The 17,370-nt window shown below is 43.6% G+C and overlaps 1 protein-coding gene across 4 annotated transcripts in view; it reads left to right on the top strand.

Annotated features, from left to right (window-relative positions):
* The first annotated feature begins 4,340 nt into the window (after window positions 1-4,340).
* Window positions 4,341-17,370, top strand: part of LOC119651796 (5-hydroxytryptamine receptor 1) — a 271,379-nt gene continuing 258,349 nt past the window's right edge. Inside the window, exons 1-2 of one of the 4 annotated variants that reach the window (XR_005249494.1) lie at window positions 4,341-4,484; window positions 5,108-5,692. The gene's annotated coding sequence lies outside the window, so the exon portion shown is untranslated. Of the gene's footprint in view, window positions 4,859-5,107; window positions 5,693-17,370 lie in introns of all 4 variants that reach the window. The other 3 variants (XR_005249492.1, XR_005249493.1, XR_005249495.1) reach the window with 3 other exon arrangements.

Below are 17,370 nucleotides of genomic sequence, written 5' to 3'. Positions count from 1 at the left end.
TACGCGAGAACTAAGGGATCTGATAGTGCATGCAGAATCAAGTGGCCTTAAACTTTTAATTGGTTATGATGCGAACACTGAGCAGATTTGTTGGGGCAGTGGCAAATGAAATCCTAGAGGAGAGAAGCTGTTTGATTTTATTACTTCAGCTGGTCTGATCACCGCGAAGGTAGGGTGTGCTTCTACGTTCGTGGGGCCCAGAAGAAGTGAAGTAATTGACCTAACAATCTGCACTTCAAAATTGTTAGAGTTGATTAGAGACTGGCAAGTACTAGATGAAGTCTCACTCCCAGATCACATTTACTTAGAATTTAGTGTGACTCTTCCAGGAGAACCGCCTGTAATAGAAAGGCGGAATCCTAGAAAAACGGATTGGACGAAGTTCAATGAACTTCTTGGCGACAAAGTTGAGCTTCCTAGGCTCCGCGATAGAAGATCAATTGAAAACTCTGAATCGCACACTTCTAGAGTGCTTTGAATAGGCTTGGCCTATTTCCCAAGGCCAGCGCGGTAAAACAGTTCCATGGTGGAACCGAGAACTGCAGTGACACAGGAAATCAACCAGATTACTTCTAAATTAGCTTTCAAAAGCAATAAAGGTGAAGACTGGCTAAACTTGCGAAACTCGCAGCGTGAATATAAGAGGCTTGTAAAACGTTCGAAAGGAGATTCTTTTAGAGCATACTGTGAGGAACTGGAAGGTGAAAGGGAGACTTCTAGGCTGTGCAGAGTCCCTAATAAAGATGAGTCGGCCAAGTTGGACTACCTTAGAAAATCGGATGGTACTTGCACGAACTCCAAAGTTGAGTCTTTACAGATTCTCTTGGAAGTTCTCCATCCGGAAAACCAGGTCTTAGAAGTGCGAAGAAGTGAATTGGCGGTTTCTGCAAAGCCTTCAACACAAAGGCGTCGCAAGGGGAATTGGGACACTTCGAGAGCAGCTATTGCCAATGAAAAGGCGAGAGCTACTATACTATCACTTGAACACTTCAAAACACCTGGCATGGAACGCATCTACAAAGCGAGACTAAAGGAGGGTATAGAGCACTTTAATTATTTTTCCAAGATGTCTTGCTCTGAGCTACATACCTTCCTCTTGGCAGAAGGTGTAGGAAGTCTTCGTACCTAAGCCTGGGAAAGATGACTAATCCAAAGAACTTCAGGCAAATCAGCTTAACACCATTTCCGTTGAAATGTCTGGAAAGACTGGTTGAGTGTCACATTCACGAGAAAGTGCTAAGGTCATACCCACTAAATGAAAACCAACATGCTTACCAACGTGGAAAGTCCTGCAAGTCTGCATTTCATTCTTTGGTTTCAAACATAGAGGATGCAACTCTGAAGGGTGAGTACGCGATGGGGATGTTCGTGGACATTGAAGGGGTTTTGACTGTGAGCCCTTCCAAAAGTTTTGTGATGCCGCCAGAGAGCATGGTGTTGACGAAACTCTAATAAAGTGGATCTACGCTATGCTAACGCAGAGATTACGGTTTGCTGAAGTTGGTGTTGATCACTACCTAACAACAGAAGCAACGAAAGGCTGTCCTCAAGGAGGTGTGCTATCGCCACGTCTGTGGAGTAGTGAGAGCTGATCAACTCAGTACTATGCTAACTGCAAAATCTGCCAATATACCTTGAAGCTTATGCGGATGACCTGGCTGCGCTAGCTGTTGGTCAAGATCTCAGAATGGTGTGCAGAAATATACAACGCGCCGTTGATGTGATTACCAGTTGGTGTCTCAGGCATGGACTTTCAGTAAATCCAAATAAAACCAAAATGGTATTATTTACAAAAAGGAGGAAACTGAATAGTCGTTGCCTTCCAGAGATGAGGGGTACAACCATTCAACTCTCCGAAGGAGTGAAATATCTGGGAGTTATTCTAGACAAGAAGCTTCTTTGGAACAAACATGTAGAGATAATGATGAAACCAGGTCTTACAGTTTATGAGCTGTGTAGGCGGACCTTTGCCTCAACATGGGGACTTAGGGCTCAGGTAGTAATGTGGATATATGTTGCTATCATTAGGCCCATGTTCGCTTATACATCCGTAGTGTGGTGGGTTAAGGTGAAACACAAGAGTTTTGGCTGTAAACTTACCTCACTGCAAAGAACTGCGTGTCTAGCTGTCACTGGTGCCCTGAACATGACTCCCGCGCAGCTCTAAATGCACCACTCAATTTGCAGCCCCTCGATTTGTTTACTCAGCTCACTGCAATGAGAGCAGCTCATAGAATAATTCGATTAGATCTACTGGAAAAGAATGGACGTGAGGGGCACAGAGCATTGGAAGAGTCAACTGAATCGAGTTTTCACAATGCCTTCCGAATCTCAGATCCCCATACATCTGTTTGGTAGAAGATATGATGTTATCCTGAAACGAAGAGAAAACAGGGACGAACTAGAAGAATGCGTGTCAGGATATACTGACATCTTCTACACCGATGGCTCAAAAAGAAAGAAGAAGAAGATAGAAAATGGTTTTGGAGCAGGACTCTACTTCTCCAGTAAAAACGAGAAATGGATTTTTCTTTTGGGACAATACACAACGATCTATGGGCAACACTCGAAGGGAGTGTAGAAGGACAAAGATCGGTAGCAAAAGCCCGAAAGCGCTGAGTAGATTCTTTTGACGAAAACCGCGCATCATTGCTCAGATTTCAAATAGGAGAACGCGATCGATGGATTGAAATAGTTGAAGGGAAGACATCCGGCAGACCACGGCCTAAAATGGGATGTAGAGCTCCGACGGTGGATTAAGGCCAAGTCGATACCCTCAAGTGTGGAAAGAAAATTCTTCCTGGCTGAAGAGGTATTTAGGGCTGGGCGAATGCAGCTCGCTGCACCACAAAGGACAGTGTCGCACCCCGAGCGTTTCCAAATGAAATTCCATACCTGCTGGGGACCTTGTTAGAAATTTAATAAACCGAAGCTTATTTCTGATCATCCCTTATCTAGCAAGGTCACCTGACTTTTTCAGTCAAGAACAGTGTCTCTATTTTCTGATGTAGGTTCTTGTTCCTGTTTTCCTTTTCCGATTGACAGTGATTTCCAAGGACTCTTTTCGTGTACGTCCTTTGTTGCGGCCTCCCATAATGCTACAGTAAGCCTGTCCTTTTTCCGCATCCTGTTGTATTCAGATTTTATCTTTTTCAGTTTTTTTTTTTTTTTGTTGACTTTTCTGAACAACCAGTTGGACCTCACAAAGTTTGGCTATTCCTTTTCTCTTAGTCCCCAGCTTATCTTCGTCTATCAACAGCTAAGAGGTGGAGGTGGCGGTGGTGATTAAAAATGACCTATTCCCTTTCTTCCCTTTTATACTGATTACTAATTTCTAAGTTTCCAAATCGAAGGACTCTCGTAAAAGATAACAATAACGAAGTAGTTTTATCCGCAAAAGAAAGTATTTAGGTCGTTAGTTTTGAGACGAAATCTACCAAAGCTCCTACTGTCGATATTCATAATGAACCGTTAAAATTAATATGTTTGGAAGCAAAAGGACAAAGGAATTTAGTGACCGCGCCAACCCCTTACCTGGAGGAACTTTTTCGCTGAAATTAAAGTGGATAATGTATTGAAGGAACGAAAGAATGGAAAAGGGAGAATTTTTCTAAAGTCACGGAGTACTTTTTTCATCCCCTCGATTCATTCATCACGTTCTGCGAGAAATAAATAAATTAGAATTCGTTTACAAACAAGTTGACATGCTATTTCAGATAAATTAAACAATGTGAAAATGAGTCCCCACGGCACTTGGACTACTCGTAAACATTTGACCTTTACAGCTGGATCACATATCATTTCCTGTGGCTGGCGTGCCACTGGATAAGTGACACCTTCACTTGAATTCTCCCAGATAAATTTAGAAGTCCAAGCAAGTGCGTGCCCATTGCGTTGAAAGTATTTAAAAACTTTCTCGCTACAATGAGGCCCGTCTCCACCATAAATCACGCGCCTCCGCTGAAAACTTGGGGACGACAATGAATGAAAACCCACTGCGTGCCGTTTCCCCACAATTTCAGTGGATGAATGAACGCAGTTTCCACTGGAAAATGTGGGGAAATCGCCACATTCACCACTTTCTGCTTATCAGTCCCAAGCCACTATCACCAACGGGGGGGAAAATGCAAAAGCTCTTCCAGTTGGGGCTCGAGAATTTGTCCATGGAGAAGCGCTCACCCGTACGTGGTGAAGCTCACAGTGGGATAGCTACAGAGTGAATTTTCGCTAAGAAAATTCATCGAATGAGCGCAAAGAGGGGGTGGGGGGATTGTGGGTGGTTGTAGGCATATCTGGTCGGAAAATTCAAAGGTGGCTCAACGCAGCGGCTAGACGAGGACCACGGCAACAATTTCCTCGTTTCTCCTCAGTTGTAACTGAAGTATCGTCTGGTAGAGGTCGTTTCGCGATGCCGCAGTTGTACGCCGCTTTTTCTTTTGAAGAGGTTGTCTGAAGAGGTTCAGAAGATCCTGCCGAGGAACATAGTGTGTAGTATTGTGGCAACGGTTTAGTAGGATATCCTACAGATTCGTGGTTCGCGCCCATGCTGTATCTATTATCGATTATAATTGACCGGTTGATGTACGTTTTCAGTAGTTTTTGTCCCTACATCCCCAATTAAACCCTGGACTCAAGCAATTCTGTGCCGAATTCAAATCCTTTTAGTCCTGGTTCTTATGTGTATTGTTTAGAGCAATCCACGAATAAATGAAATGAAAAAAAAAATACGAAAAGAAGGAAACTCGCTTGATAATAGGCGGTCTATTGTGTTAGGGTTGAAACTTGCAAGGGTAGTTTGATAACAATAGAGAAGAGGCGCAAGGAAATAGTACATTCGAGTAAAAGGGGTTCGTTGGTGGTAAGGAAAGAAGGTGCACGCGACGTGAATTCCTTTTATAGTGGTATCTTCAGGATTTTTTTCGATCAAATTTTACTACCCTTTCTTGCGTATTTCGGGTTGATTATTAGATTGATACGTTTTATGGGAAATATCTTCAAATTTCGTTTCTTTCATTTGAACTCCCGTAAAACGTAGTAATCTAATATCAAACTAGATTTTGTTAGTACACGAAAATCTTATCTGAACGTCTTTATTTCTTAATCACAGAAACCGCTTCGAACAAAACGCTCGGTTATAGTATGTAGATCGAAACTCAATCAATCGCGAACTAGCTGCTATTGAAAGAGAGAGTTCAGTTACAGACAACGTACATAAATCAAAATAACGCTCTTTCCGTTCTTCCCTGAAGTATTCCTTACCGAATTTCAAGTGAATGAATGTGAAAGTCCTCCAAGTGTCGAATCCGTTGAGAGATAAGAGGAGAAAGTTAGTGGAAAGTTTGGTGTCTTAACATCACAAGTGGGTTCAAGTGTATTTCTGAAAAAAAAAAAGTTTCATCTGAAAATCGAAAGAAGTGAATTCTGTGTAACAACAACTCTCCCCCACCCCCGCATTGTCTTACTAATGTCGCCATACTAGTGTGGACGGAGTGACGAAATCGTGCGTTTGCATAGAACAACAATTGCGAGGGTACCAACAACAGCATCCCGTCTAACAGCCTTTCGGAGGACATAAATCTTGCGCTATTGTGACTCCACTAGGCAGACCAGCAGCTCTGTCTTTGGGGTTTTCTTCGCATCGAAAGTTGCTTTTATAGCATTTCCACGATTAATTTTCCCGGCAGCCTTGAACGTAAGTTGTAATTATATTCGTTATCTTGGATAGCTTGGACGACTCGAGGAGCGCGGCTAATGATATTCCGCTGATATATTATTCATGTATATTGTTGTTGACCATTTGGAACGTTTATCATTGTGTATGACATTTTATTGCTGACCGGTAAGATACAAAAATCGCTCATTAAGATGCATTTGCATTGCGTTCTGTTCGAGGCAGATACTTGCCTTCTTGGAGCGCAGGAGATTGCTCATTAGAATGGAATTCATTTGTTGTTATGCTCGGGACCTTGAAATCAATTTCTAAACTTTTTCATTACTAAATGATCGAAAACTAACTCCATTTTCAAGAGATTCTCGGTTGGAAAATCCACAGCCGGAAAAACCCCAAATTTGACCAAGCAAGAAAATATGCTTTTAGGCGTTGAGGAGTCCTAAGTCCGCATCCACTTGAGTCGGACCGGACTTTTTTCCGGTTAACACCCAAAGTTCAAAAATTAAAAGATTAACCAAGACGGCAGAGGGCACTGATCAGGTGCTACCTCACCTCTCCCCTGGGAGCAGCGTGACCGAATTCGCAAAACACAAACCCAAAAGAAGGAGTCCGTGGACCATAAAGAGTGGGAGCAAATTGCTCTCCGTTGGTCCGGTCCGACATAAAGTGGATGCGGATTTAGGAATCCTTAATTCCTAAACAAAAATTGTTTAGCTCCAACCTAGCTTTGGTCCGAACTGTGGGCGGATTTACGTGGGATATAATTCGCACCCTTAATATATTCTGGGAATTATAAAAGGAGGCGTATAACACCTGGAAGCCGCTTCGGTCAGGCTTGTCCTAGGGCAGAGCTGAGGCAGCATCTGATAAGTTACTTCTTTCTTGGTACGAAACTGTAACCGTCTTCCTCCCTCTTTTAACAAGAAAATATAGTTACAAACCTGGAAAGGTGTCGCAATTGAGAACCGATTGTTTCAAACTGACAAAGGGGGTATAATGGTAGTACTTGAAAAAAAGACTGCGAACCAGAATTTGACGTTTTAGACGGAAAATAGACCCACCAAAAAATAAACCAAAAACATGATTTTCAAAAACTATCTTCAGAGCTGTAGATAGTCAATCCTCCCCCTGGAGGAAAATTATGCGGATCTCTCTATTATCTGCTGAAATTTAGCTCTTCCATTACATGCCACGATTCGGGGCGCCGGAGAGAATTCCGGCCTTAAAGAAGATCACCTCCTTTTTCTCATCTTTCCGCAGGCCTCGCCAATCTCAACGTCTATTACTTCCCTCCTACATTCGGCATCACAGCATAGTGAATTATGGTCTGTCAGAATGTCCACAATGCTTCTACAAGTCTTCCTGCTTTTCAACAGGATAAACTTTGCCGTATGTGTGTTTGGTTCTGACAGGAAAAGTTTGGTGTGTCTAGCAGCATTAAGGCTCAACTACCTCTCATAATGGCAGGCTTGTCCCCAGTTTTTGATAGCAGCATTAGTCAATGCTACTAACACCCCAATTGCTGGTTCCGGTCCGGGAAAGGGAGAAATTGAACTCTCTTTTGCTTAGGCACCCAAGATTTCATTTATCCCTACACTGCAATGACCGGACACCCAGAGTAGCTTCACCGTATTGAATCTAGAAACAAAGTTCAATCGATTTCAAAATTCTTAGACGATTTTTGTAGTGATCAAAGGATTGCCCAACGCCGTCAATGCAGCTTGACTGCCACAACAGATTACGATGCGCCTGCCCTTCAACCGCTAGTCAAACATCCAGATTGCCGCCATTAGCATCGCATATCCTACAGCCTGAAGAACCGTTGTATATTGTCCCAAGAGAAAAGCCCACTTCTGGTTTTCATTCGAGAGTTAGACTCCAGCTCCAGAACTCTGTACGGTTTTTGAGCCATCTCCGTAGAAGACGTCAGTATATCCTGACACGCATTATCCTGGTACGTCCTAGTTTTCTCTTCGTTCCAAGATAACTTCATATCTTCTGCCAAACAGATGAACGAGGATCAGACAATCAGAAGGCATTGCGAAAACTGGATCCAGTTCTCCCAATAACTCGTCCAATGCTCTGTGCCCGCCATGTCCATTGTTTTCTCATGGGAGTGCAGTGCTCTGAATAAACAAATCCTGGGGCTGCAAATTGAGTAATGCATTCAGAGCTCCGAAGAGTTGAAGGTTGTACCCCTCATCTCTAGAAGGCAAAAACCATTAAGTGTCCTCGTTTTTGTAAATAGTACCGTTGTGGTTTTATTTGAATTTATTGAAAGTCCACGCCTGAAGCACTAAATATCAATCAAATCAACGGCGCATTGTATATTTCTACACATTGTTTTCAGATCTCGACCAGCCGCTAGCACAGCCATGTCATCCGCATAAGCTTGGGCGTTTATTCGCAGATTGTGCGGTTCGCACAGTGGTGAGTCGATCAACATACTCTTCAGAAGTGGTGACAGCACGCCTTGAGGGCAACCTTTCGCAGTGCCTTCCGTTGTCGGCGCTGGAAGCCTTCCCAGATTCGCGGTGCCCGGGAAGCATGAATCTGTTTCCAGATACTGGAACTTGACCAGTTGCGTCCACATCACCAGCTTCCCTTTCCTAGCTTCCGCTTTTCGTGGTAGAGGCGGAGGAGAAGGTTTTGACAGACAAGTCTGTACCTCCTTCTCCTTTGCGGCTGAAGTTTCCTCCCCCGTTTTTTTTTTGGAAGAGTTAGGCTACGGTGTCATAAACAGGTTGTCCCTAGTTCCCAGTTCCTCTCATTAAGGTAGCTGGTGCACTATACTTTTTGGTGTAGGTTTTCCACTGGAATGGAGAGACTGTCTTCCACAGATTTCTCCGTGGAGGAACATGAATCTGGTGCGGCCTCCCAAATCCGTACTTCTACCACGACCTAATTTCTCATCGTGGGTGGATTCGAAGTCCTTGGCTTCTTACCGCTTGGAGGGTTACAATTATTTGTTTCCATCTTCATGTGTGTAAAAACTACCACCTGGTCTCCACCATGACAAGGTGGTGTCCAAGGGGGACAGCTCTTTGGTATACCCGTGCATATAACATATTCCATAAGTCCATCATCAGTGGGGTAGTCTTCCCTTCGGATAGATATCAATAAAAACAACAAAATAAATGGTGAATAATAGTCAACGTAATGGATATCTCGACTTTGTTTCATTTGGCCGCATATAATGCAATGGTTTCAACAGTAAAGTCACTTCATGAAAATTGGACCATCAATCTAAAAAGCTCACAAGTAAACAACTCCCCAGAGAAGTCATTACCAGCTTCGGTATTTTCCCCACAGTGCTTGAAAGAGGTGTAGGACTGTACAGGGATGGTTTGCTTGAAGGTCTACAAGGTTTGGTACCATACCAAGCCATCCAGACAAACCAGTATAATTTTCTGTTACTCCTAAAATATTGGCAAGTCCCTTTACAATGCATGCTCTGCATCCCTACCAAAAGTGTCCGACCTGGCATTTATAGCTTGATGGTCTTATCAAGTTTGTCTTACGACCTTCAAGCTTAGGTTCACCATATCCTAATGCAAATTGCCTGTTGGTCTTCTGTCATTACTGCAGATACTATTTTTGTCTTCTAATCCATTGCTTCCAGCAACATCCGAGTGAGCATTCTGAGGTTTTTGAGTAGCCTCATTATAACCAGGCACGTCCCTTACTCCACTACAAGGAAAAGATTAGTTCTTTTCCTTCTTAATCTGTCTTATGGATCGCCTTCTAAGTACCTCTTCGTCTCAATGATGACCTGAGCAAAGATTAGATAATTCAACATTCCACGACAGTAGTTCAACTTTTTGCTAGGAAATGTACATGCTTCGTTGAAAAGGAAAAGGAAGGGAGAGGGATTGACCAGTTTTAAGCAAACCGAAATTAGGAAGATCGTCGAAGCCAGGGCCGACATTGGCAGAGGGACTGACCAGTTTTAAGCAAACAGAAATTTGGAAGATCGTCGAAGCCAGGGCCGACATTGGCATCAAGTCTGCCAATGAGGTATTCGACAAGGAAAGGGATTTGGAGGGGAATGGTAGGCGAGCCAGGGCAGACTACATCTCCTAGTGGGAGGAAAGAGGAGGGAGGAGAGGGAATATAGATTGAAGAAAAGTAACACCAGAGCAAATCATAGAGTTGGAGGGAGTTAGCAGAGGAGCCAGAGAATTGATTTGACTGAGAGGATAATTGGGCAGGATAACGGGAGTTGCTAGTGCGCTTCAGTGAGTCTTTCCTTTCTGGACTCACGTATTAAGAATTTGGTCGAAGAACGCAGGGTTTTGAAAGAAAGTAAGCCAGCTTAGGTTCTAGTAGATAATTTCTTCCTCGCAGTGTGCTTTTGACGAATTTTTTTGTGGACCTCAGTGGTGAACCAGACAAGGAAGGAGTGCAAGCACTTAGGAGAGGAGGAGACGTAGCAGATGAAGAAGAAGCTGATGAAGAAGATCAGATAAAGCGGTATAGAAAGTGTTGAGTGCTTGGTCTCAACTTAATGAAGAGAGGAGGGGAACCCAGTTAATTGTCGCCAGGGCTGAGTGAAGACCTTCAAAATGTTCCTTATGAAAGTCGGTTTACGCGCGACAGAAGAGTGGAGTTGGAATATCTGAGCAGCTAACTCGAGGGGATGATAGGCGTCTAGGGCAATGTCTAGGGGGCATGCCGGAATCGGAAAAGGCAACGCGCAGAAGGTTAGAGAGGACAATATCAAGAGTGCCATCTAAGTGTTTTCTAGAAAGGTTGAATTGGAGGGTGGCATAGATGTACATGAAGTTATGTGGGAGGTAGGAAAGACCGGGAGTAATAGGCCAGCAGAGGATAGGAAGATTAAGGTCGTCACAGAGGATGAAAGGAGGTGAGATGAACAAAACGATTAGAACTTCTGATAATTTGTCGAAGAAATCTTCGAATAAAGAAGAGTGAAGTAGTGGAAAATAGGATATGATAAAGGGGTATACCTTTTCGGAATAACTCAAATGTTCGGAAGACGAGGAGGAAAAGATGATTTCCGCACGGATTTAACAGCTATTAGGGCACCCCCGCCGGTTGTTTCGCCGAGTGCAGCGCAATCGAACGAAACACAGAGTAACCTTCAAGGAGTTCCAAATTTAAAAACCTATCATCCAACCTGGTTGCAGAAATGCAGGTGGAATGCCAAGGCAGACAGCTGAAAATCTGACAGCTTGGTCCATAGTACCCTTACATTTTAGTAAAACAGTCTGAAGTTGTGAAAACCATTTAATTTCGGCAAGGTAGGAGGGCCTGTTTGAAATTTTCTCGAAGCTTAGTCCTCTGATAAGGCTTGAAGAGCCCTTCTAGCGGAAAGGAAGATCCTTGGTAAGATTCACACATGGGAGAGGTGGCAAAGTTGAGTTAGCCTTGATACAAATTCATAGCCTACCATAACTAAGACAAAACCGATTCCTGCAATTCCGAACAGTTTGACTGCTGATTGCTAATTTTGCAGCTCCAATAGTTTAATCTGTGATCCATGCTGGCCGACTTTAGGTCAAACTAATTTTATTTTTCTATTTCAAGGGTATTATGTAAACTCTTTTTTCATGGGCACAACATGATTTTAAAGTCATGTCATACCCCTTGGCAATGTGACCTTTATCTTTACAAATCCTGTATGGAACGAACCTTTGACATCTCTTCCTTCTTCTTCGACTATGGGCTTTCAAATTATCATCCAGTTTATCAGGCCACCGCTGTTTCCGTCGGTCTTTCGGTCGTTTACCATCGGCTTACATGATCAAGAGAAGATCCGAGAGCATAGTAAATATAGATCCGTTTGGAATGTCATAATATACATGATTTCACTATCATTTGACCCCTTTGAGAAAATTACAGACCTAGGATAAATCATCTCCTGCCTCCCCCTGTTCGCAGATTTAAGTGTCCTCCAACGAAAGAGAACTAAAAAATTGGTTGCATAAACCTGTGGGGGATGAACATTTTGCATAGGTAGGCGAGACCATCGCCAAATACTAGTTAATAGGGTTGAAGTTTAGACTACCTTATCTTAATCAACATGGATCCAGAGGCCTCTTTCAGGACTGTACTATCGTTTCACTACCTTGTGTACATTCTCTTTCTAATGGCATTTTGGAAGATGATGAACTCCCGGCTGGGAGTTTGACAATAATAGCATATCCTTGTAGATTCTGGAGCACCAGGAGGATCTTACATTCCCTCAGACGGAGCTTCTCTATTTGGAAGCAGGAGCTATTGGACCAGAAGATGAAGCCAATGGGGAGAGATCTGATAAGCTACTTGTAACAGAACAGCTTAATTGTTTGGGGCGTAAGGGCGCTGTATTTGTGGACGGGGTACAGGGATTTGCAGAACTCATTTCAACTTACAAAAACTGTTCCGCTCGAAACGTCTCACCATAGGATCAAAGCTCTTACTGTACAAAACAATGATCTTGCCAGTCCTCATGTATTCCTCGGAGACTTTGGTTCTTAGCAAGAAGAATTCCGAACTCTTGGCAGCGTTCGAGAGAAGAATCCTCCGAAGAATTGTTGACCCCTTACATGAGGACGATGGTTCCGTAGCCCACATAACGAAGAAATCTATGAGCGATACCATGACCGTCAGGTTGTGTAAAAATCCGGCTTAACTGGTTGCGGTGGGGGGATCACTTAATCCGTATGGATGAGGATGATCCCAGCCGGAAAGTCTATAAGGGCAATATCTATGGTAGAAAAAGAAGACGAAGCAGGCCCTACCTAAAATGGAGCGATGGCGTAGGGCAGGCAGCTTTGAGGGATATCGAATTGGTGAACCTCGGCGCAAAACCGGGATGTCTGGAGTTCCTTATTACGGCAGGCCTAGATTTGATACCGGTTATTGCGCCGTTGATGATGATGATAGAGGCATTTGCAGACATCATATTCACAGAAAAGTGGGAGTGACCATGACACCTAGATATTCGACTTTAATCACAATGGGAATGAGCGTCTCATGGATTTTGATGGAAAGGTCGGCAGTATCTCTCCTTATTTTCGACGTAATCTTCATGTTAGTGCGAAACATAATTTTTTCACACATATTTAAGGGGCTCGTCCAGATATGAATTCGAGTTTTGCCAAGGCAATTACTTTTAGTACGCGTGTAAAGGATCAGGTCATTTACTTATTGCAGAACTTCGATGAAATTGAGGTCAAAACTCGGGTTAAGAAGTTCAGCGGTGAACAAAGAAAACAAGGAGGGTCAAAGGACTGAACCTTCGGGAATGACTGCTTGATATATATTGACTCAGGGGAGAACACACTTTTAAGGTTTTGTGTAAAACAAGGTTAGTACTTTCCGAAACCGGTATTAGTTTTGACATTTTTAAGGTTTGGTTTGCAAAACAAAACCTTATTAAAATCGGTTCAATGCCCGTCTGTCTACCTTTTTTAAGGTTTTGTGTGAAACAAAACCTTATTAGAATCGAGACGGTGTCTGTCTGTCCGTCTGTCCGTCTGTCTGTCTTTTTTTTTTTTTTTTTTTTTATGGATGGAGGTGGAAATCTTAGAAAGACACTGCCGCGCCAGGTTGCAGCAGCGTGTGGGATTCTCACCCACTAAAACCACCCCCACTTTCTCCTTTTTCCTTCCCCGCGGGACCGCCGCAAAGCATTACTTCGCGGGGTGGACTGCGCTTTACGCGACCACGCCTTCCGTTCTTCGCGTCCTCCTTGCGCGCTCCGCTCTTGCCAGTTCCTCTTGTATTTGTTTGATGACGGTGTTCACCGCACACCAGTTTCCCTCCGATTTCAACATTTCCCCGACGATACTCTGCGGGCTTAGAGTGGTTTTCAGGGAGTTTTCCAGACTCCTCCTTTCTGAGAGAAATCGTGGACAGTGGAACATAACATGCTCCGGGTCCTCAGGTGTGCAACCACATTCAGGACACAAGGGAGAATCATCCAGCCTGAATTGGTGCACTTACTTCCTGTAACCACCATGTCCTGACAGGAATTGCGTCAGATGGTAGTTAATCTCACCGTGTCGTCGCTGGATCCACTCTTCAATACGGGGAATCAAAGTGTGGGTCCAGCGACCCCTCTGCGAGTCATCCCACCGTTTCTGCCACTTTACCAGCGACTCTCGCCTTGCCGCCTTTCGGCATTCTGCATCCTTTTCAAGAGGATTCATCTTCCTTGCCTCGTACAGGCAGCGTGTCTCACTTGCCAGAATGTCTATCGGGATCATTCCCGCAATAACACACGCTGCCTCGCCTGATATTGTTCTGAAGGCGCTGCACACCCTTAGCGCCACTAAGCGGTAAGTCATATTCACTCTCCTACGATTACTCTCACACGCTAATGCTTTCTCCCAAACTGGTGCTGCGTATAATAGTGTGGAGCGAACCACTCCGGCTACAAGTAATCTGCGACTGTACCTTGGACCTCCAATGTTAGGCATCATCCGCGCTAATGATACGCTGGTATTTGCCGCTTTCTCACAGGCATAGTCCAGATGTCCCCTGAAATTGATCTTAGCGTCAATCATCACCCCCAGGTATTTGATAACCGGCTTCGAAGTGATGACGTGACCACCAACGCGAATATTAATCGTATTCCTCTTCCTACGATTGGTAATCAAGACCGCCTCCGTCTTTTGTTCCGCAAGGTCAAGCTGAACCATCTCCAGCCACGCTTTTATGGCGCTAATGGTTTCGTTAGCGTACATTTCGACGTCTTCAGGTTCTTTCGCGACGACAACCACAGCTAGATCATCTGCGAAACCGATTATCGTGGCCTCCTTTGGCACGGGAAGGACAAGGACCCCATTGTACATGACGTTCCACAGGAGAGGACCCAACACTGAGCCCTGTGGTACTCCTGCGGTGACGGTGTACTGCTTGGATCCCTCATCGTCGAGAAATTTGTGGTAGAGGCGTTTCTTTTCACGGACCTTCATTTCAACATCATCATTCCAAAGCTAAGTATCTCGGTTGATGTACCGCTTACCCGGCTTGGTGACCCCGAGGGTTGCAGAGGCCGCTTTGTGGATCGTGTCTTTCAATTGGTTCCATGATTCTTCCACATTCGTAATGGTTGGCAATCGTATGAGTGAGACCGTTTCTTCTTTCTTCTCACCAAATCGCCACCATTTGATGCGCGGCGGGCCAGTGCGTTCTTCACACCGTTTTATCGGTGGCTTAATTCGCAGGACGGCAATCAACGGCCGATGTTGAGGTGCGATGATCTCATAGGGAACGACTTTGCAATCAGTGACAGTGGTAAAATGTTGGCGTCTTATGAGAATATAGTCGATTTGCGTTTTATTGTTCCCACTATAAAATGTGGGAAGATGAGACAATCGTTTGATGAACCATGCATTTATAAGTACAAGGTCATGGGTGTCCGCAAAATCGATTATACGCTCGCCACCTTCATTGCGCGCTCCGAACCCCTTTCCCCCATGGCACCTGTTACCGTCCGCCTTTTCACCCACATGACCATTAAGGTCGCCGGCAAATGTTGTATTATGTAATCGTCAGCAGGCACGTGACAAGTCTTTTCATCGAGAAGTTGCCAGAAGGCATCTTTCTCGGCATCAGGTCGACCTGTCTGTGGTGCATACGCGGTGAAGAAGTGAATAGTACGATCAGCTGATATAATGGTGAGCTTCATCAGCCGATCATCAAATCGTTCGACTTCTTTAATGGCATCACGGAAATCCTCTGAGGTGGCAATGCCAACACCATATTGAATGTGTGGGTTACCAAAATAGAGAAGTTGGTAGCCATTTTTACCGCGTTCGCGTTCAATGTCGCAGCTTTTGGCACCAGACCATCGGGTTTCTTGCAGAGCGCAGATGTCAATGCACCTTTTCCGAAGGGCCCTTGCGAGTTCCTCCGTCTTTCCAGTTAGGGTACCAACATTTAGCGTGCAGACACGTATTTGTTTTGTTCGTTGTGTGCGGACTAACTTGCTTACGTCCTGACGCCGTCCATGCGTCAAGAACACTTGCCCATTTCTCGACAGGACCGGGGCTCGTCCTGCCGCGTCGACTGAGGTGGACGCCCTAGCATTTCTCCGAGGCCTGTGACTTAATCCGATCATCATGTTTGTAACGACATTCTATGCATTTTCTTGGTCGACCTGTCGCGGGGCCTGTCACCAGGAGAGATCAGGTAGGATTTAGCATAATGGAACAACTCCAACTATACTCTATTTATCTCTTTCCCTGATCTCAGCATTTTATTTTTGTTTTACTGAGGATAGTACAGAGTACGTTGCCTCAAACCCTCCTCCTTTACCTGGGCTTGGGACCAGCATACTATGTTAATAGCATGGCGGAGTTTCTATTAATTACCCATTGTTGTGATATAACGATACAACTCACCCTACTTAGCCGACTCATTATGAAACTTAAAAGAAAACTGTAACAAAGCAAGTTACATAACGATTTTCTCCGTATTATTCTTAATAAACGTAGAACTTTCCATAAATTGCTGGTTAATATAAATTCAACATTTTCCAACTACACAAATAGAAACTTGTTACTTCCCATTTTTCCATTTCCATCATTGGGATCAGTAGCAGTTTGTTGATTCGATCAAACTGATTCACATAATTATTTGATTTATTGCGGAAACCACCTTCAAAGTTCAAATTATCAATAAATTTTGTGAATAAAACTTGACAGTTTCGTAAATAGATACTTTCTTATAAGTTCAGTTACCAATTATAAACAAGAAAAACGTAAATTCGAGAGATGCAAAAATATCGGTAATAAATGCATTCGATTTTCAATTGCATGGGTAATTAGTTAGCTGCAATCAACTTAATTTCTGATTCACGAAATATACAAAAATGCATTCCGAATTATCTTTTCAAGACGTATCTGTAGAAGGCAAAGTTTTCGATTGAATTTGAAGAAGATGCAGCGAAATTTTCATCCCCTTGCTCGTGGGCGACTTAATTGAGCTCCACCCCCACTTTATGTTGTCTCGAATGCACTGCTCCCTGCTTTTACAAGAAGATAGATTTGTATCTGAAACGTCCATGCAGTTCAGATCCAATTGCCACATCATTAATATCAATATTTAAATGCAGTCAGGGAAGATATTAAGGCAATTAGCGCAATCTTCTCTGAATAATTTTGAATTTAGCCAAAGGAGGTGGGTTGGATTGCTCTATTAAACCGTGTGCACCGACCTGACCCTGACCCAATGCAATAATTCATGGCAATTGAATTTTCCAGAAGAATTTTCATGATATTGGTATGTTGGATACAAGAGAGGTTGTCGTGTTTCATACATTTCTACCCTCAACCCCTAGTTCATCTTCTACTTTCCATTAAATCTTGTTTACCACCTCTAACCACTGAATATCCAATTTTACTTTCACCTGCGGTTATGAACGAATCTTCGTGAGGATAAAGATTTTATTTTGTTTCGTCACGTCAATATAAAGATACAAATCCTCTGACATGTTATTAAGCATGTGGCATACCCCAATACGAAGCGTCCCATACTTCTGTATGTCCTATATTTAGCACATGTATCTGTTGAAAAACTGAGTACTGTTGTGTCCTTTTTAGATTAAAATTCTGAATAGTGGTCAGGAATTGGTCCCCAGGAACTTTAGCTCAAGAGGCATGTGTATTCATATATGTGTATGTCCTTGGGCTTCTTCGAATCAGACTTCGCTTGTTTTAAATCCTTGTCCAGTATCTTTCTTT

This window comes from Hermetia illucens, chromosome 3, assembly GCF_905115235.1.
Source record: "Hermetia illucens chromosome 3, iHerIll2.2.curated.20191125, whole genome shotgun sequence".
NCBI classification, from domain to species: domain Eukaryota; kingdom Metazoa; phylum Arthropoda; class Insecta; order Diptera; family Stratiomyidae; genus Hermetia; species Hermetia illucens.
The sequence above is the reverse complement of the archived record's forward strand: the minus strand, read 5'-3'. Positions and strand labels throughout refer to the sequence as shown.